At 42.4% G+C, this 22,470-nt stretch overlaps 1 pseudogene; it reads left to right on the forward strand.

Annotated features, from left to right (window-relative positions):
* The first annotated feature begins 3,599 nt into the window (after window positions 1–3,599).
* On the forward strand, window positions 3,600–22,430 carry LOC106610826 (transmembrane protein 39B-like; annotated as a pseudogene).
* The last annotated feature ends 40 nt before the right edge of the window (window positions 22,431–22,470 follow it).

Raw genomic sequence — 22,470 nt, forward strand, 5'->3', positions numbered from 1 at the left:
TATTTGATCAAGGTTTACCTCAATCTGTCCTCAATCTTTTGACAGCGTGACTGAATTAAAAAATATATTTTCAACAGGTATAATCCTGTGAAAGGCCTTGACTGCACTGATGATTTAAGGCTCCTGGCAGTCGGATGTTTTGTTGGGGATTTAAATGTCTGGACTGCCTAGGTTTCTTTCGCTTGAGATTCAACAGTTTGTTAGAAATGAGGATAAAATAATGAGCTCGTTCCATCACTTTGGGATAATGGCACTCCCTGGAATACAGTTGATTGTCTCGCCCAGTCTCCAGAGAAATCAACATTAGGCCTACAGTGCATTCAACTTGAGTTTGGATGAATTTATGGTCTGGTTCCCGACAAAGCAGCTTGGCGAATACTCCAAGAGTACAGTACGAGGAACTGAGTTGGCGTATTATCTTCCTTTGGCTCCTGATAGATTTCCATGACTTGTTCATTTTTACCTCACGTTTTACATTTTTAACTATGTTGACATTTTGTGTAATTGTAAAACTGTAGTTGCCACAGGAATGTCTTGGATGTTTTGTGTACAGACTTAATTTTATATATCTTGAATAAATCCCAATATCCTGACTATGCTGTTTCTTAATTGTGTTGGTAAGGGTGTTTTGAGGCTCAAAAGGTCAATCCTTCAGCTACCTTCATTTTTATAGGTAGCTTAAATATAGCCTTGGTTACTGTATATATGGACAAACAAATCTTATCATGGGCCTAATCTCTTCCCTTACTAAATAAACACCATCTCTCTGGGTACCAGGTGTCTAATGGCAGCGTTGTGAGTGGTTGCTCTGCTCGTGTTTCTCGCGCTCTTATTTTTCGTCCACTGTGGGGAAGCTGGTTAGTGATGTCTGGCCCCGTTCTGTAAGGAGTATGGTGATCGAACAGAATATTAACAAAGGGGAGAAGGATAAAGGAAAGCGATTTTAAGACATACACTGTAGTTTACTGGAGCAGCGACCCTTTAGTTGGGACTAACAGGTAGCAACAAGCGAAAGCTCAATGGAGCATCTAGTGAAGTTGGACTCGAAGCAATTTAGTCGAGTAGTGATGGAAAAAGTACCATTAGTCACCCAGTAAAGTACTACTTGAGAAAGTATTTTGGTTTTAAATCTACGTAAGTTTAAGTAAAACTACAAATCATTTTACGTTCCTTATTAAGCAAATCAGATGCCATTTTATTTGTTTAATTTCTGAAAGCCAGGGGCAAAGTCCAACACTCAGACATACTAATGACGCATGTGTGTTTAGTGAGTCCACCAGATCACAGGCAGATGGGATGACCAGGGATGTTCTTTTGATATGCGCATGAATTGGACCCTTTTCCTGTCCTGCTAAGCATTCAAAATGTAGTGTACTTTTGGGTGATGGAAAATATATGGAGTAAAAGTACATTTTCTTTAGGAATGTAGTCAAGGTAAAGTTGTCAAATATAAATAGTAAAGTAGATGCCCCCAAAAAATGACTTAAGTAAAAATACTTTCAAGTACTACTTAAGTACTTTAAACCACTGCAGTCAAGACGGGTTGCTGAGACAATGCTCTTAGCAGCTGGAAAATACGGAGAGGTCGCTAGACTAAAAACAGCAGCAAATCAGTGCCTAGTGATTATAATTTTGGAAATCTGTGCCAAAGTATTCTTACAAGATTTGATCATATACAAATGTAGGCAATATTTTGAACTTTTAGTCATGTCATGTTATACATGTTTGGGCTTCTTGCAGTCAACAAATTATTTGTAATTATGTTCCAGCGCCCTGACCATCCATTCAAGGAAAAAAATTGGCCTGCGACTAGTTGATGATCCCTGCGCTAGAATTTGAGAGCCAGGTGCTGTGGTCTGTTATGCATATCAGAAGATGTGAGAGTGATCTGATTTAAAATCTGTCAACATTATCAGAATATATGCACTAACAGATGGTTCATCCATTGTTGGCAGGCAGTGTGATATCTGACACTGAGAAAAGCTCCTGTTGTCATTGGGCTGAGCAGTCCCTCAGAGGGCTGAACCGGAGGGCACTTCAGCAGGATGGAAATAAACAGTGGGAATCATCTGTGACCTTTGAAAGGAATTAAATATATACATATAATTTAATCTAAGGCCAACCTCCCTCCAAATGCATATACTGTTCTGTCTCCCAAGGTTGTCATCAATACTCAAATTTTACCCCTGTGACATCAGAAACTGCAAGCATGCACAATGTCAGTGTCAGATTGGATCAAGGCATTATCAGTTATTTGATTTCCTGAGGTTCATGGTCAGAAACAAAATGTTGCTGTTCCCACTGATGGCACACCTTTTTTTCAATGTTTTTTTCAATATCAATATGTGCCCCATGTGGGAACTGCAGGCAGTTAACTCATTACCATTCTTATTAACAAGAGTATCACAAGTGCATGGTGAAATGCAGATTATTTGGGTTCAAGTTGACAACCTGAAAATTGTTAAATGGCTCTAAGGGACATGCTGCTGATTAGATTTGAGTAGATATTTCAAGCTTAAATCCTCAACTTTATCTGTGGATTCAGATTCATCATTCACATGATGCACTTTTATGTAAACCTTATCCATTACCAGTTTTCCTAATTTGTATCTATGGTATGTATGTATCCAATCCCCAGATCAACTAAATAATGACACTTAGTGGTGGGAAAAGAATGACATAGCTATTCAAATAGTGGTTTATAGATATCAAAGAACTGGACAGGTGAAAATAAATTCCCAGGAGCCATCCACCACATTGCATTCACCTGTCCTACAAGTGAATAATGAGAGGATGCAGGAACGCTTGAAGCATCTATAGGTTGTTGAGAGTGAGATGCAGGTCTATGCAAAAGTACAGTCAATGAATTCATGCATTGAACAATGTATACTAGGCCTACTTATGTTGATCTGATCATAACAGCAAAGCAATGTCAAGTTTATGGACTGAATGTCTTGTGGTACAAATTACAAAAACACAACCAGTTATATAGTTACATCAATGGGGCTGTAGTGGAGCGGGTTGAGTTTCAAGTTCCTTGGTGTCCACATCAATGATCTATCATGGTCCAAACACACCAAGACAGTCGTGAAGTGGGCACGACAAAACCTTTTCCCCCTCAGGAGACTGAAAAGATTTGGCATAGGTCCCCAGATCCTCAAAAAGTTCTGCAGCTGCACCATGGAGAGCATCCTGACCAGTTGCATCACTACCTAGTATGGCAACTGCTCGGCATCTGACCGTAACACGCTAGAGGGTAGTGCGTATGGCCCAGTACATCACTGAGGCCAAGCTTCCTGCACTCCAGGCCCTATATAATAGGCAGTGTCGGAGGAAAGCCCATAAAATTGTCAGACTCCAGTCACCCAAGTCATAGCCTGCTTTCTCTGCTACCGCATGGCAAGTGGTACCGGAGTGCCAAGTTTAGGACCAAAAGGCTCCTTTACAGCTTCTACTCCAAGCTCTACTCGCTGTTTATCTATGCATAGTCACTTCATCCCTACCTTCATGTACAAATTACCTCTAACCTAAATCCCCGCACACTGACTCAGTACCGGTACCCTCTGTATATAGCCTTGTTATTGTGTTTGTATTTTTTAAATTTAGTTTATTTGGTAAATATGTTATTAACTCTTTTTGAACTGCACTGTTGGTTAAGGGCTTGTAAGTAAGCATTTCACGGTAAGGTCAATGCTTGTTGTATTCGGGGCATGTGACAAAGTTTAAATTGATACTTGCTTTGAGAAAATGTTGAAATTAAAAGATAACAATTTTACCATAATATGATAAACCTTAACTCGTCCATCTTCAAATAAAAATGATCAGGATGTATTATGTAAATACAGTATTACCACAGAACAATGAGACAGATAATTCACTGGATGTATAAATATGAAGCATCCGCTTGGCGTTTCCACTCACTACCAAATTTGGTAGTGGAGAGGAAGTTTAGCGGCCGGCCAGTGGGAGATGGAAAAATATGGATTTTGGCCTACATTCTGCACATATTCTCATCGATGAAACATTTGCTCTCAATAGTTTTCTATTCCCAAATATATCATCTGTTATGAACAGAGTGGACTACATTTTGTACATTTTACACTTTGCCAGGGTAAAAAATAAATAATAATCCGTTGTTTAGAAGGAGCGCAAAGGCGAATTGAGTTATTGCACAGGTGTACTTCACATAGTAGCCGTTCCCTACCGGAAATATGCAGATGTCTGCTAGAACGAGCCAATATGACCTCGCTAGCTCGTGCTTTGCTCTGTCCACTTCTTTGCTTGTTCTACCCACCATGACGCATCTGTTCCCATTGGAAACGGCAGGCTATGGTCTGTTTTGGTTTAGTTGTACAAATCTTTGGTATTGCATGATGTCTCTTTAAAGAAACACTCCTCTCCCACATGTCATGATGTCATCATTCACGTCACGTCCCCATGCTATCGCACATCTGTAGTACCTCATCAACACAATGATCGATTTCGTTTATTATAATGGGAGACGTGCATTTTTCTCAACAAATGCTCAGAAAGTCTGTGTTGTGTAACCTGCTACTTCATATACTACTACAACCGCATTTGAGATAAAATCCCTGTCCAAACCTCGGTAAGCTTACATTTTGTATGATTTGGGTAACGTTAGCTAGCCATTATGCTGGCTGTTTATATGGTAGGGCGCAGTATTTTGTCGAGCATGCATTTTTACTGTCGTACCGGAAAGACTGGTTTGGCGGAAAGACACGTTTTTATCACGTGCACGTTACGATAAGATGCATGGTACTTGTGTAGTATATGTATGGCCTGTCGCTTCATTGATGACACTATCGGTTTTGTATGTCAGCTTCCGGAAAATGTGTTGGTCCCGCCTCATAAGTGAATGTGGTTTTTCCTTTGCTTGACAGGTGTGGCATATCAAGAAACTGATTAAACAGCATGATCATTACACAGGGTCACCTTGTGCTGAGGCATGGGTTAGCAGATATTTCTAGACTTGCAGTATGTTTGTTCAAATTGTACTAAGGCCACGTTATCATCAAGTTGGGTGGATAAATAGCAAATCACACTTTCATGATCTGTCACTGTTTCGCTTAATATGCCTTATAAACATGATCTTTGATTTGAGTAATGTAAATGCAAAATAACCTTTATGGTTGAAATGTAGTGTCCAATCTTAATTAACTACTGTCCATGCCATCACCAGGCTGCAGTATATCATAGCATTGCTAGATGACCATATTACTTTGAGCGGTGATGCCTATAGAAATAAGAAAATTAACCAACTTTTCTAATCATCAGGGTGATTTCCTACAGTTTGATCAGTTTAAAGAAAGACTAGCGCTCAGACACACAAACATACAAGAGGAAGAGAAACATGGGGGTGTCTGCCATGGCAGGCAGAAGGAGAGGGGTCAACCGCACTGCTTACTGCAGGTCTCCAATAAACAGTGAGCCAGGCTCAGTCAGCAATGGCAACCACTCTACCAGCTCCCCAGTCACGGGGGTTCACTCTCGGACAAGGTGAGAGGACATTGGGATCGTATGGGTTGACTGTGTACTACATAGAACACTGTGACATGTTGTAAGGGTGTTTCGTTATTTCTTGATTATAGATAGCTGTTTTTTTCCCCATAGAGTGTACGCCCATACCACAGTCCTGCTGTTATGGAGGGTGAGAATAGTAATAAGCTATAGTCTTTAGATGTCAACCTGTAGTAACACAAAGTAATATTTTGATTTGAAAGCCATGTGTGTTGTACCGTTAGGAATGGCTCGGCTACGAGCCTATCCAGTCCCCCGTTGGCAGCCCAGACCGTGGTTCCTGTGAAGCACTGTAAGATCCCAGAGTTATCCATGGACACAAACGTTCTGTTCAAGCTGCACCTGTTCTTCTGCCACCCCATCACCCTCTTTGTCCACTATGTCAACATCTACAAGACTGTGTGGTGGTACTCACACCCTCCCTCACACACCTCGCTGGTGAGTCCACCCACTCTCACTGACTGATGATGTTCTATGATTTTGGTGCTGTTTGTTGTCTGTCTAATTTGGCTTTTAGGGTGGCTGACTTTGGGATAGCTTAGGTAGGAGGCTGTATGGTAGATGCACATCACTCACTCTAGTTAACGGCCACAGACTCCGACCTAAAGAGTAAAAACTAAATGTACTTTATTCCACAGGTTTCCACTATGTACAGCAGTGGTCACCAACCTTTTCTGAGTCAAGATCACTTTCCCAGTCAAAAAGCAAGCTGAGATCTACCGCTCAGAATAAAATAAAAAAAAGTAACATTAACCTGTTCTGTAGGAATGAGGGTTGTGCAGTATGCCTAATACATTGTGACAGCATATTGGCTATGTCTGGCTTGCCAGTATTGTTCTTCTCAGACCATATTATATTTCAAAACTCAAAGCTTTGATAAAAAAAATGATTTTTTGTTTATTGTAGCACTTGCGAGGCACAGCTGAGCATAATTTGCCTTTTTATTTTTCTGGACTGATGGTATCTACATCTGATGGTCATGGTGCATTCAAGTTTCTGTCTTGGATGACCGTTCAAAGATAGTCTTCCCAGTTGTAACTACTTTTTTTCGGAGTTCCCAGTTGTCTTGAACGCACTGAAGTCGTAGATTTCCGAGTTCCCAGTTGTTTTGAACACGACATTAGTCTCAGCGGCGGGAGGGAGAGAGCAGCAGAGGGTCCTCCTCTTACGGTCCCTACTCTCTCTTTCCTTTCCTCCGGTGAGACTGACGAGAGAGAGAGGGGACACCATCTTCCACCTGATTGGCAAAACTCGAGTCGCACCGCATCTGCCTCAGGCACAACATGGATTTGTGCATATGACAAGAGAAAGTGAAATATTTCTCAATGTTGAAAGACATGACGAGCAGCTAATAATAATACAAATGCAGGATATTGACCCACTTGGCTACTCATTCATTGCAGTGGAAGTAGGGAGAAGAATGTTTTGTAATAGTGTTGAATAAAAACTTACATGAACTCACTCACTCAGCTCTTTGCTGTATTCTTTGACAGTCTCACTCTGGTCATGGTTTTAAAACTCACGTAGGCTAGCATAAAATTTGCTGTGGTCGTGGAAGCTGTAAGCACGGTGATTTGAGCTATCCGATTGGCCAGCGCAGTAGGCGCACTCTATTTAGCCACAGACCTCCCGGTCCGCCGGGTAGGCAGAGTTTGTCCTTTCAGACAAATTAAATGGTTCAGAATTGGAACACTTTGCCTACCCGGGTCGCAGGGCTTCTGAATCAAGTGTACCTACCGCCAACAGCGCAACACGAAAAAAAAGAGTGCAAGCAATTATGTCTTTATCGTTGGCTTTTCTACAAACATTTTGGAAATGTACTAGGAATGCCTTGAAGGTCGATCGTGATCAACTGGTTGGTGACCACTGGATAGATATACATGCTTACACACACACACTCACACAGTACTAGTCAAAAGTTTGGACACACCTACTCATTCAAGGGTTTTTCTTTATTTTTACTATTTTCTACATTGTAGAATAATAGTGAAGACAAACTATGAAATAACACATGGAATCATGTAGTAACCAAAAAAGTGTTAAACAAATCAAAATATGTATTTTATATTTGAGATTCTTCAAAGTAGCTACCCTTTGCCTTGATGACAGCTTTGCACACTCTTAGCATGCTCTCAACCAGCTTCACCTGGAATGCCAGAATCACCTGGAATCCAACAGTCTTGAAGGAGTTCACACACATGCTGAGCACTAGTTGGCTGCTTTTCCTTCACTTTGCGGTCCAACTCATCCAAAACCATCTCAATTGGGTTGAGGAAGGGTGATTGTTGAGGCCAGGTCATCTGATGCAGCACTTCATCAGTCTCCTAAGTCTAACCCTAACCCAGCCTGGAGGTGTGTTGGGTCATTGTCCTGTTCAAAAACACATGATAGTCCCACTAAGTGCAAACCAGATGGGATGGCGTATTGCTGTGGTAGCCATGCTGGTTAAGTAGGTGTGTCCAAACTTTTGACCGGTTGTGTGTGTGTGAACTCAGCAAAAAAAGAAACGTCCTCTCGCTGTCAATGGCTTTTATTTTCAGCAAACTTAACATGTGTAAATATTTGTATGAACATAAGATTCAACAACTGAGACATAAACTGAACAAGTTCCACAGGCATGTGACTAACAGAAATGGAATAATGGGTCCCTGAACAAAGGGGGGGTCAAAATCAAAAGTAACAGTCAGTGTCTGGTGTGGCCACCAGCTGCATTAAGTACTGCAGTGCATCTCCTCCTTATGGACTGCACCAGATTTGCCAGTTCTTGCTGTGAGATGTTACCCCACTCTTCCACCAAGGCACCTGCAAGTTCCTGGACATTTCTGGGTGGAATGGCCCTAGCCCTCACCCTCCGATCCAACAAGTCCCAGACGTGCTCAATGGGATTGAGAGCCGGGCTCTTCGCTGGCAATGGCAGAACACTGACATTCCTGTCTTGCAGGAAATCATGCACAGAACGAGCAGTATGGCTGGTGGCATTGTCATGCTGGAGGGTCATGTAAGGATGAGCCTGCAGGAAGGGTACCACATGAGGGAGGAGGATGTCTTCCCTGTAGCTCTCAGCGTTGAGATTGCCTGCGATAACAACAAGCTCAGTCCGATGATGCTGTGACACACCGCCCCAGACCATGACGGACCTTTCTAACAAGTAATATAACCTAACAATTCCACAACAACTACCTTATACACTCAAGTGTAAAGGAATGAATACGAATATGTACATAAAAATATATAAATGAGTGATGGCCGAACGGCATAGGCAAGATGCAGTAGATGGTAAGAGTACAGTATATACATATGAGATGAGTAATGTAGGGTATGTAAACATTACATAAAGTGGCTAGTGATAAATTGATTACATTAATTTTTCCATTATTAAAGTGGCTGGATTTGAGTGAGTATGTTGGCAGCAGCCACTCAATGTTAGTGATGGCTGTTTAACAGTCTGATGGCCTTGAGATAGAAGCTGTTTTTCAGTCTCTCGGTCCCCGCTTTGATGCACCTGTGCTGACCTCGCCTTCTGGATGATAGCGGGGTGAACAGGCAGTGGCTCGGGTGGTTGTTGTCCTTGATGATCTTTTTGGCCTTCCTGTGACATCGGGTGGTGTAAGTGTCCTGGAGCGCAGGTAGTTTGCACCCGGTGATGCGTTGTGCAGACCTCACTACCCTCTGGAGAGCCTTCCGGTTATGGGCGGAGCAGCTGCCGTACCAGGCGGTGATACAGCCCGACAGGATGCTCTCGATTGTGCATCTGAAAAGGTTTGTGAGTGTTTTTGGTAACAAGCCGAATTTCTTCAGCCTCCTGAGGTTGAAGAGGCGCTGCTGCGCCTTCTTCACCACGCTGTCTGTGTGGGTGGACCATTTCAGTTTGTCTGTCCATGGCCTCTGTTCCTCGGTGCACACTGTAACTGGGATCGTATCCATCTTGTCCAGCTGTGTCTTTAACATTTCACATAAACCCTGTTTCTTGTCTGCATCGAAGTAGCGGTCCTTGTACCTAGCATCGAGCATGGTGGCAACACAGTAAAGAGGCTCAGAGAGAATGCCACCGAATCGCTTGTTCACAGCCACAAGTACTTTTGCAAGTTTTAACCCCACAGTGTCAGCATTTCTGTTGAGTCGGCGTTTCAATGCCATGACAGGGTATCACGTCTGCTGCAGGCGCAGTTGTTGAGCCTATTTCTCGAGTCAGTTGTTCGAAATGGAGCTAGGAGTGTGTTCATGTTCTCAAATGCCATTGAAATGGCAGCAGCGGTATGAGAACTAGAACATTCTTGAACATGTAATACGGCTTTCCTCAGTAGAAAATCCTTGTCGACCCACCATGCTGTCAGACTCAGCATGCTCATGGGGCTGGCATCGCTGGTCCAAATGTCAGTCGTGAAGCTAATAGCAGTGACACCCATAGAAAGTAGCTCAGAGGTGCGTTTCAATAATACGGTGTACCTCTGGTAGGGCAACATCTGAAAAATAGCGCCTACTTGGTAGTGTGTACTGGGGCTCGAGGTGCTTGACCAGTCGGCGAAAGCCAACATCATCCACGACAGAACGGTTGATTCTCAAGGGCAATGAATTCCATTATCTTGCCGTTTTAATGGATTTCGCCTTTGAGTTGTCTTGTTGAAATTTTCTTACTCTTTCAAATGACTGCTCGACTTGAACTTGTTTAGGTGTTGGAAGTGTGTGCTTAGTTTTTTTCTGCTTTTGTTCTAAGTAGTCGCTGAACGTCTGGGGATGATGCACTTTCAAATGAGTAATTAGGTTTCTGGTATTGAACGATTTCACTTTCTCCCCTCCTCGGGAAATAATAGCAGCACAAACGTTGCATATGGCCTTTTTGTTATCTTCCTTTGAAACTTCAAAGTAGATCCACACAGCAGACATTGTGGGCTAGGTTAGGAATGGTGTGTAGCACTGTATTTTTCGTGGTGTCATTACGTCATCTACCTACGTTATATAGGTATGCACGTCAGCTTTGACATCGGCTTTAAACTAGACATCAAGCCGATGTTGGCATTTTTAGCTAATATCGGCCGATTCCAATATGCTTACCGATATTTCGTGCATCCCTACTTAATACATTAGAAACAGGTCCCTAGTGGACTGGCACAATATGGCGGCTTGTTACAAAAAGACATGGAGGGCGAGAGAGGGACAGAGACATCATACTTTGGTACATTTAGAAACTACACTCACAATCATATACATAGCACACCGCCGCCTGTTTTGGAGTAAGAAATCATGAATGTATTTACGTGTGAATGCCTTGGTTTGCCGTGTATCTCTGTCGGAACCAAGCCTTCTTGGAAAGGGGTTTGGTTGGGTCTTTTCGCGGCATGCTTGTAATGCTCTGATTGTCCAAAAAGGTCCCCACCCGTCTTCTACTGTTGTCATCTGGTATCCGTTGACTTGTCGTGTAGTCCTGAACAGAACTAGAGTTTTTTTCTACTTTCCATTCACTCCTGAAGCTGATTCTTTGAAGATAGGCTAGCCAGCCGTGTCAGTGGTTCCCAGTGATCTGAGAAAGAGATTTTACTGAACAAGGAATACAGAAAACTATCAAAAAATGGATTGGAACCCCACTTTTCAATAATTTGTGCACCCTCCCTTGCCAGGATAATGGCACTGAGCCTTTTTCTATAATTTTTTATGCGATTGGAGAAGGCATTGGGATGGATCTTAGACCCATTCCTCCATACGGAATCTTTCCAGCTCTTTGATATCCTTCGGTCTGCGCTTATGGACTGCCCTCTTCAATTCAAACCACAGGTCTTCAGAGATGGCCATTGCAAAATGTTGATTTTTGTGGTCAATTAATCATTTCTTTGTGGATATCTGTGTGCTTGGGGTCATTGTCTTGCTGGAAGATGGCCAAGTTACAGCCTCCTGGCAGAGACAACTAAGTGCTTGGCTAAAATGTCTTGGTACTTGGTAGAGTTCATGATGCTGTTGACCTTAACAAGGGCCCCAGGACCAGTGGAAGCAAAACAGCCCTATAACATCAAAGAGCCACCACCATATTTTACAGTAGGTATGAGGTTATTTTATGCATCCTTCTTTCGACGGCAAACCCACCACTGGTTGCATGGCCAAAGACCTCTATTCAGTTCCAATCCAAGTGCCAAGGCCGTTTAGCAGACTCCAGGCGTTTACAATGCCTTGCAAAAGTATTCATCCCCTTGGCGTTTTTCCTATTTTGTTGTAATACAACCTGTAACTTAAATGAATTTTCATTTGGATTTCATGTAATGGACGTACACAAAATAGTCCAAATTGGTGAAATAAAAAAAATGTCTTGTTTCAGAAAATGGAAAAGTAGTGCATGCATATGTATGTATTCACCCCCTTTGCTATGAAGCCCCTAAATAAGATCTGGTGCAACAAAGTACCTTCAGAAGTCACATTAGTTAAATTGCACACAGGTGGACTTTATTTAAGTGTCACATGATCTCAGTATATATACACCTGTTCTGGAAGGCCCCGGAGTCTGCAACACCACTAAGCAAGAGGCACCACCAAGCAAGCGGCACCATGAAGACCAAGGAGCTCTCCAAACAGGTCAAGGACAAAGTTGGGAAGTACAGATCAGGGTTGGGTTATAAAAAAATATCTGAAACTTTGAACATCCCACGGATCACCATTAAATCCATTATTTAAAAAAATGGAAAGAATATGGCACCACAACAAACCTGCCAAGAGAGGGCGGCCCACCAAAACTCATGGACCAGGAAAGGAGGGCATTAATCAGAGGCAACAAAGAGACCAAAGATAACCCTGAAGGAGGTGCAGAGCTCCACAGCGGAGATTGCAGTATCTGTCCATGGGACCGCTTTAAGCCGTACACTCCACAGAGCTGGGCTTTACGGAAGAGTGGCCAGAAAAAAATAAGCAAACATGTTTGATGTTTGCCAAAAGGCATGTGGGAGACTCCCCAAACATATGGAAGAGGGTACTCTGGTCAGATGAGACTAACATTGAGCTTTTTAGCCATCAAGGAAAAAGCTATGTTTGTCGCAAACCCAACACCTCTCATCACCCCTAGAAGACCATCCCTACAGTGAAGCATTGTGGTGGCAGCATCATGCTGTGGGGATGTTTTTCATTGCCAGGGACTGGGAAACTGGTCAGAATTGAAGGAATGATGGATGGCGCTAAATCCAGGGAAATTCTTGAGGGAAACCTGTTGGTCTTCCAGAGACTTAAAACTGGGACGGATGTTCACCTTGCAGCAGGACAATGACCCTAAGCATACTGCTAAAGCAACACTCGAGTGGTTTAACTTCTTATGGATGGTGGCAGTATTGAGTAGCTTGGATGACTGACGTTCCCAGAGTAAACTGCCTGCTACTCATGCCCAGAAACTAAGATATGCATATTATTAGTAGATTTGGATAGAAAACACTGACGTTTCTAAAACTGTTTGAATGATGTCTGTGAGTATAACAGAACTCATATGGCAGGCAAAAACCTGAGAAAAAATCCAAACAGGAAGTGGTTTGTAGTTTTTCAATTAATTCCCTATTCAAACTGCAGTGTCTGTGGGGTCATTTTGCACTTCCTAAGGCTTCCACTAGATGTCAACAGTCTTTAGAACCTTGTTTGAGGCTTCTACTGTGAAGTGGGGATGAATAAGAGCTCCTGGTGTCAGATGACTGCCAGCAGGGCATGAGGCTCAGCCATGCGCGCTCACGTGAGAGGTAGCTCAGTTCCATTGCATTTCTGAAGACAAAGGATTTCTCCGGTGAAACTTTATTGCAGATTTATGATAAAAACATCCTAAAGATTGATTCTATACATCGTTTGACATGTTTCTACGAACTGTAATGGGATTTTTTGAGTTTTCGTCTGACCTGCACGTCGTGAATTTGGATTTTTGAACTGAAGGCGCGAACAAAAAGGAGGTATTTGGACATAAAGGATGGACTTTATCGAACAAAACAAACATTTATTGTTGAACTGGGATTCCTGGGAGTGCATTCTGATGAAGATCATCAAAGGTAAGTGAATATTTATAATGCTATTTCTGAGTATTGTTGACTCCAACATGGCGGATATATTGTATGGCATGTTTTTGTGTCTGAGTGCCGTACTCAGATTATTGCATGGTGTGCTTTTTCGGTAAAGCTTTTTTGAAATCTGACACAGCGGTTGCATTAAGGAGAAGTGCATCTATAATCCTATGCATAACACTTGTATTTTCATCAACATTTATGATGAGTATTTCTGTCAATTGATGTGGCTCTCTGCAAAATCACCGGATGTTTTAGAAGCAAAACATTACTGAACGTAACGCGCCAATGTAAACTGATATTTTTGGATATAAATATGAACTTTATCGAACAAAACATACATGTATTGTGTAACATGAAGTCATATGAGTGTCATCTGATGAATATCATCAAAGGTTAGTAATTCATTTTATCTCTATTTCTGCTTTTTGTGACTCCTCTCTTTGGCTGGAAAATGGCTGTTTTTTTTGTGTATAGGCGCTGACCTAATATAATCATATGGTTTGCTTTCGCCGTTCAGCCTTTTTGAAATCAGACATTGTGGCTGGATTAACAAGAAGTAAAGCTTTAAAATGGTGTATAATACTTGTATGTTTGATGAATGTTAATTATGAGATTTTTGTTGTTTTGAATTTGGCGCCCTGCACTTTCACTGGCTGCTGTCATATCGATCCCGCTAACGGGATTCAAGCCATATTAAGGGGAAACATTTAAATGTCTTGGAATGGCCTAGTCGAAGCCCAGACCTCAATCCAATTGTGAATCTGTGGTATGACTTAAAGATTGCTGTACACCAGCGGAACCCATCCAACTTGAAGGAGCTGGAGCAGTTTTGGCTTGAAGAATGGGCAAAGATCCCAGTGGCTAGATGTGCCAAGCTTATAGAGACATACCCTAAGAGACATGCAGCTGTAATTGCTGCAAAAGGTGGCTCTACAAAGTATTGACTTTGGGGGGTGAATAGTTACGCACACTCAAGTTTTCTTATTTCTTGTTTGTTTCACAATAAAAAAATATTTTGCATCTTCAAAGTTGTAGCCATGTTGTGTAAATGAAATGATACTATCCCCCCAAAAATCTATTTTAATTCCAGGTTGTAAGGCAACAAAATAGGAAAAATGTGAAGGGGGGTGAATACTTTCGCAAGCCACTGTACATCTGTTGATTGCTCTTGATAAAGGCTATTTTCTGGCAACCCTTCTAAATAGCCTATTGGCATGGAGGTAGTATCTAATTGAAGATTTAGATACTTGGTGACCCAAGTTCTGTAATTCAGGGGTTCTCGAAGTGGGGTCCACGGAGGTACTGCAGGGGGTCTGCGGCCAGTTCTCAAAATATTTGTATAACATTTTTCTTATGCGTATTTCTAACAGATTCAAAGAATTTAGGCCAAACATTCTGTGGAATAAGTGTAGAGAGTACAATATAATATTATTAATATACAATTTATGTTCTTAACCCTAGGCAACATGGGCATGGGAGGCACAGAGGGATATTAGTATCCACAGTTCTCCACCAATTATAATACTCGTATTCCCCAAATACAACCCAAAATATAAGATTGTTTTGCTTCAATATTTGTAAACAATGTAAATGTAAAACACTGTACAGCCTCAACTTTGTTAACTATACATTTTGATTTCATCGATGGTCAGTCCTTGAAACCATTGCTCTGTCTATGAATTTGAGTGGTACAATTTCTCCAGGCCCATTCCTCAGCTTTTTGCCAGAGGTGTGTAGAATAATAACAAATTAGCTTGAAAACTGCTACATTTTCTCTCCGATGCCAAGAGGTGGGCCTTTAAAACGTTCCTTCTCAGGGACCGAGACTTGGTTCGTCCGACCATGCATTGCCGAAGTCATAGTAAAACTCGTTTGCTATTTTAATCTCACTCCAGTACCTTGACTTTGTTGTCCTTAAGCCATTTTGCCACAACTTTGGAAGTATGCTTGGGGTCATTGTCCATTTGGAAGACCCATTTGCGACCAAGCTTTAACTTCCTGACTGATGTCTTGAGATGTTGCTTCAATATACTGTATCCACATAATTTTCCTTCCTCATGATGCCATCTATTTTGTGAAGTGCAACAGTTCCTCATGCAGCAAAGCACCCCCACAACATGATGCTGCCACCCCCATGCTTCACGGTTGGGATGGTGTTCTTCGGCTTGCAAGCATGACCCTTTTTCCTCCAAACATAACGATGGTCATTATGGCCAAACAGTTCTATTTTTGTTTCATCAGACCAGAGGACATTTCTCCAAAAAGTACGGTCTTTGTCCCCATGTGCAGTTGCAAAACGTAGTCTGGCTTTTTTATGGCGGTTTTGGAGCAGTGGCTTCTTCCTTGCTGAGCGGCCTTTCAGGTTATGTCGATATAGGACTCATTTTACTGTGGATATAGATACTTTTGTACCTGTTTCCTCCAGCATCTTCACATGGTCCTTTGCTGTTGTTCTGGGATTGATTTGCACTTTTCGCACCAAAGTAATCTTCATCTCTAGGAGACAGAACGCGTCTCCTTCCTGAGCGGTATAACGGCTGCGTGGTCCCATGGTGTATATACTTGTATACTATTGTTTGTACAGATGAACGTAGTACCTTCAGGCGTTTGGAAATTGCTCCCAATGATGAACCAAACTTGTGGAGGTCTGCATTTTTTTTTCTGATGTCTTGGCTGATTTCTTTTGATTTTCCCATGATGTCAAGCAAAGAGGCAGTGAGTTTGAAGGTCGTCCTTGAAATGCATCCACAGGTACACCTCCAATTGACTCAAATGAAGTCAATTAGCCTATCAGAAGCTTCAAAAAGCCATGACATAATTTTCTGGAATTTTCCTAGCTGTTTAAATGCACAGTCAACTTGGTGTATGTAAACTTCTGACCCACTGGAATTGTGATACAGTGAATTATAAGTGAACGTGCCCGGGGGTTGCACGCTTTGAACTCCTGCTTTTTGGGGGGTCGCAGGTCAAAAAGTTTGAGAACCACTGATTTGGTGAACAGATTGTTGCTTTTGCTGTACGCCTACAGCTAGGATCAGGTGCAGTACAAACGTCAAATTGTAGGGAGAGAGTATTGCCATAAATAAATTTGCAGCTCCAAAGAAACTGGTGCTCAAGAATATTAACTGTTTACTTTGCAAGCTCACCATCAATGGGGCATCAAGCAACAATTTCTGGCATAGGCCTACTGGTCTTTTTGGTATGTTGAAATTTATGATTTACTAATGAAGCTTGCATTTGGAATTTTGTTTAATTATTACATAATCGAAATGTGTTGTAAACAAAATAATGAAAAGGACTGTCTGGTAGCCTCAATAAATAGACAAAGATTTGCAGTTGAACAAGTCATTGCATGTATAGATGTTGTTTTTTTTACTTGACTTGAAGTTCCTCGGTGTCCACATTAAGGACCTATCATGGTCCAAACACACCAACACAGTCGTGAAGAGGGCAGGACAGCGCCTCTTCCCCCTCAGGAGGCTGAAAAGATTTGTCATGGCCCGTCAAAAAGTTCAACAGCTGCACCTTTTGAGAGCATCTGGCTGCATCACTGCTTGATATGGCAACTAATTGGCATCCGACCGCAAGGCAGTGTCGTAACGTTGGATTGACTAATGTGACAACTGCTGTTCATCGAATGATTAACTGTTTATAATTACGTGATTAAATTAATCAGGTAATTATTAACTCAGTAACCTGGGGCAGCATGGGAAAGTTTGGCTTTATTCAGTTTCTATTTCCCAAATTATCAGAATATCAATTTTACAACAGTCGCTAATTAATTTCCTCTACAGTCTCATTCTGAACGTCACATAATCCAGGAATCTGCACAAACCCGAGTCCCACTAAATAAATCCGTACCACACCAATTGAGTTGATTGATTTATTTACTAACAAGCAAAAATGACAATATAAGATACACATACACACAGAATAGGCTATTGATTAGAACTGAGTACAATGAAACAGGTCCCTAGTGGGCCAGCACAATATGACACGTGTTACACAAAATGGAGAGTGCACAAGAGAAAAGCACACTTGGGCACATTTGTAAACTATGCTTAATTTAACCATAACCTTGCCCCGAACTGCCGCGGGTCAGTAATTATGTGTCGAAGGTCTCCGATGGGGGTGTCTTTTCGTGGACCGGGTTCGCCTTCTCTGATGACGGCACTTTATTCGGTTACCGGGTATAACTCTGATTGTCCTCACGATGTCAGTGTCCTTTCTCTTAGTGGTCTGTTTCCTCGCCCTTGTTCTGAAATGGAAGTCTTCTGAGGACAGCTAATCATCCATATAGGTTGTTCCAGCGTGGGAATGAAAGGAGTGTGAACACACGATTCTTTGGAGAGAATAACCGGGTGGTCCAGCATGAATACACCCTCTTAGACACAGCTACTCAGCCGTAGCATAGATTGTTAAAAGGTTCCTTTGTCTTCTTCAACCTCATGTTGCGTTTTGGGTTTACAACTAATCGGACCTTGGCTGCAGCTCGTGGTCACCTAGTCATGATGTTCATTCTTAACTCGCATGTTTTATACCCTGGGGTCAGAAATGGGCGTTTCCGCCTTTAGGGCAAGTTCTCTGGGCTTAACTAGTTAAGAGGCAAGGTCTGGATTTTACTAGGATCCAATTTAGACAACTAACTTCACAGTTCATCTTTACAAAAACATTCTCTTTGATCTGGACATTTTCCACACAACTTACCGGATGCAAACATCAGGTAAATATTGTGGAAACTTCAAGTTGCAATGTTTTTGTTATAACGTTGTCATTTAACTTTTTAATAACATAACAAAAACGACATTCATTTTCATATTCCATCTATCGTCATTACTACCATTTTGACTGACGAAACATATTGTCCCAAAGTCCATTTATCGCATGTTACTGTTCTGAGGTAGGTTCTTCATAGGCCCATCATACATTCCATTCCTCCACAGTGAGATTTACAATGGGCGTGAGGTGTCATAACCCCCCCCCCCCACCTCCATACCTCTCGATCTCTCCCCCTCTGGCGGGTGTGAGAGATGTGTGGTCCACGGTAACCTGACCCGAACAGGCCAGTCATGACAGCGGGTAGTGCGTACGTCCCAGTACATCACAGGGGCCTGCCATCCAGTACCTTTATACCAGGTGGTGTCAAGAGGTAGCCACCTAAAGTCATAATATGTTCTTTCTGATACTGCACAGCAAGCGGTACGGGAGCGCCAAGTCTGGGACCAAAAGGTTCCTGAACAGCTTTTACCCCCAAGTCATTAGACTGCTGGACAGTTAATCAAATGGCACTGGTTCGCTTGCATTGTCTCTCTGCACACTCACTGGACTCTACCCACACACTCACACATACTAAACTGACACTCCAACACACACACACACACAAGCTCACACACACACACACACACACACACACACATCGATATTGACGCCACACACACACTCGTAGACACACATTCACATTCTTCACATACACTGCTGCTACTCTGTCTATCCAGATTGTCACTTTTACCCTTACCCACATGTACATATTACCTCAACTACCTCGTACCCCTGCACATTGACTCGGTACCGGTGCTCCTTGTAAATAACCTCGTTATTATTGTTTTATAGTGTTACTATTTTTTATTTGCTCCTTTTTCTTTTTAACTGCATTGTTTTTAAAGGGCTCTTTAGTAAGCATTTCACGGAAAAGTCTTCACGTGGTGTATTCGGAGCGTGACAAATACATTTCGACTTGAGACTTGACTTGAAAAATAACTTGTGACTCAGCTTGAATTGGACTCGACCCGTTCGACTTGGGACTCGACTTGAGACTCGGACCTTGTGACATGAGATTCGAACCTTGAGACTTGCTTGTGCTTCGAATAATAGTGACTTGGTCCAACCTCTAGTGATGTATGACAGATACATTTTACATGCTTGTTACCTTATTTAAACCCCAGTGAAACAGGATGCCATGGAAGGCCACAATACAATTCCATAAGCTAAGATTAACTTTTATTTAAAAGTCTTTAGGGGTGCCAATTTTGTATTACTTGTTAAACAAAATGTCTTTCTCTGAGCAATTGTATTAGTTGTAAAATGATATGTTTTTTAAAATTCTGCGTACAATGTTACTCAATATTTGTTTGATTTATTTTAGACAAGTAATTTTTGCTCATCTTTATCGAGAGTGCCATTCATTTTAGAGACGACTGTACATGACTTATTCACTGCCCAACAACACTCACTAGTATCAACCTTCACTAGGGATCAAGTTCAACGACTCTGAACACCTCCAGTGTCTCAGAGGAACGTGATGCTCTCCATACAGCTCAAGTCGGTCATCGGTGGTGATTAGGATTCAAATGATCTGAATAGACTGTCAGTTTGGAATACATTGTAACCTGAAAGTTCTGCAATCCCCTGTTTCCACAGGTTCGGGATGTACATTCCCTTTTTCCGGTTAAACTGCTACTTCTGCCGGGTCGGGCCACTCTCGCCCATCGCTAGCATCGGGTCGAAGTAGCTGGGCGGCGTGGGCGTGACTACATGACGGCCCTGAAGGAGACGTGGAAGCAGCACACCAGCCAGCTGTACGGGGTCCAGGCCATGCCCACACACGCCTGCTGCCTCTCCCCAGACCTCATCCGCAAAGAGGTGGAGTACCTGAAGATGGACTTCAACTGGAGGATGAAGGAGGTGCTGGTCAGCTCCATGCTCAGTGCCTACTACGTGGCCTTCGTACCTGTATGGTTTAAGTTGAGTAACTAATAACTGACTTCCCAGCCTTATGTTAGGTGTTGTGACGTGCTAACGACTGAGATTTGAGAAAGGAGGGTCTACCGTCAGATCTCCCTTTTTTGTTTTTGCACCGTAGTGCAGCATTGTTATATATCACCAATTAGGTTTGTCAACATAATCAAGAATAGATACATTGCTTGATGCCTGCAGTTGCAATGCGTCTCTGAGGGCGCTGTGTTTTTCTGGCTGCTTATTCTGGTTGTGTGCTGTTCCTCTGCAGAGCACACAATACGTGGACAAGCGTTGGTCCTGTGAGCTCTTCATCCTGGTGTCTGTCAGTACCTCAGTCATCCTCATGAGGCACCTGCTGCCCCCACGCTACTGTGACCTGCTCCATAAAGCCGCAGCACACCTGGGCTGCTGGCACAAAGTGGACCCTTCTCTCTGTCCCAACGTCCTGCAGCACATGTAAGTACTACTACTGAGGAGGCATCACGGCCTGAGGAGCACTGATGATATCACTGAGGGTTTGGGAGGGACTAGAACTCTGTAATTACTTTAGTAATAACATTGTATTAATATTGTTGTTACTCCTGAGCGTCCGCTTAGGGCCCCGCGGCCCCCAGGGGCCTCCCAACCATGAAACAAAACAAATGAGGAAATCAGTCGGTTTGAACGTACTGTTAGTTAGTATAGTAGAAAAAAACACGTGTCATTTCAACATTTGGTAGTGCATCTGCAGTTTTCATCTTTTTAGGTCAGTCACTCAATTAGCCCATTTCATCTAACATGTTATATATTTCTAGGTAAGTTAGTCTAGCCAGCAATCTAACCCTTGTAGTTATCATGGCAGAATCAGGGGCCCTGACGTCGAGGGGGCCCCCATTGATTTTGTTATTCACTCAGATATCATATGAACATGGCAAAAGTCATGGCAAGATGTGTAGATTAGCAGGAAATTAGCCTTAAAAACTGCTAAATGTTTTCTCCATCCCTTGGCAAAATGACTTGAACTGCAGGAAATTAGCTTTACAACTAACATTTTCTCTACGCTGCCAAGATGGCCACTAAAATGTTCCGCCCACGACGGGCAGGGGCCCCCCAACCACTCTCGCTTAGAGCGGCCAAAAAGCTAGAAATGGCCCTGCTGTTACTTGTTGTATATTCAGGGACATCATGCACCTGCATACAGTAGGGGGCAAATACAGGAATTCATTTGAATGAGATGATTAAGTCTGGAAAGAACGTTTGTTCATCCTCACTATGTTAATCCATCCAATCGCAGTCACAGGGAGAGTGGACCAGCGAATCAGGTCTTTAATTTTGCCAATGAGGGGAGTGTAGTTTTCTTTAAACAGATTCTTAAGGGCTGAGGTAAAATGTATTCCGAGATATTTGCATCCATGTGGCTTCCAAGAGAAAGAACAGACTAAACTCTGCTCATCTGATAGCTGGCTATTTAGCAGACGAGCGTTAGATTTACTAAGATTTGCTTTGTATTTATTTGAACCCTCTTCTCTCTTTTCCTCCTACAGATGGACGGAAGAGTACTTGTGGCCCCAGGGTGTCCTGGTCAAACACAATAAAAATGTATACAAGGCCATAGGGCACTACAATGTGGCTGTCCCCTCAGACGTCTCCCACTATCACTTTTATGTGAGTAACACCAACTGCAAGACTGTTCTTGTTTGCGCCTCAGGCAGCCAAAGCTAAAGGGCTTGTTGTACTTCCAGACATTGTTTGTTCAATAACAACATGCCTCCTCTTTTTCTGTCTATTTTTATCCTTTAGTTTTTCTTCAACAAGCCCTTACGAATATTGAACATCCTCATCATCTTGGAAGGTGCGACGATATTCTACCAGCTCTACTCGTTGATATGCTCAGAAAGGTGGCATCAGACGATATCCTTGGCTTTAATTCTCTTCAGCAACTACTACGCCTTCTTCAAGCTTCTCAGAGACAGAATAGTCTTAGGCAAGGCATACTCACACTCCAATAGCTCACCCGACCAGAAGTAAGTTATTGTTGGTCATTTGTCTTGGAACAAGAAAACACGCATGAGAGCTTTGTATTTTTTCTACAACTGTATTTTGTGTCACTGTTTTTGTTCTGAGATGCCATAATAAAAATAAACCTATTTTTGTATTCCTTTTAAAGGTTCTGCCCATGATTCTTTGTGGTTGAACTATTGTGTTG

This window comes from Salmo salar, chromosome ssa09 (genome assembly GCF_905237065.1).
Source record: "Salmo salar chromosome ssa09, Ssal_v3.1, whole genome shotgun sequence".
Classification (NCBI taxonomy): Eukaryota; Metazoa; Chordata; class Actinopteri; order Salmoniformes; family Salmonidae; genus Salmo; species Salmo salar.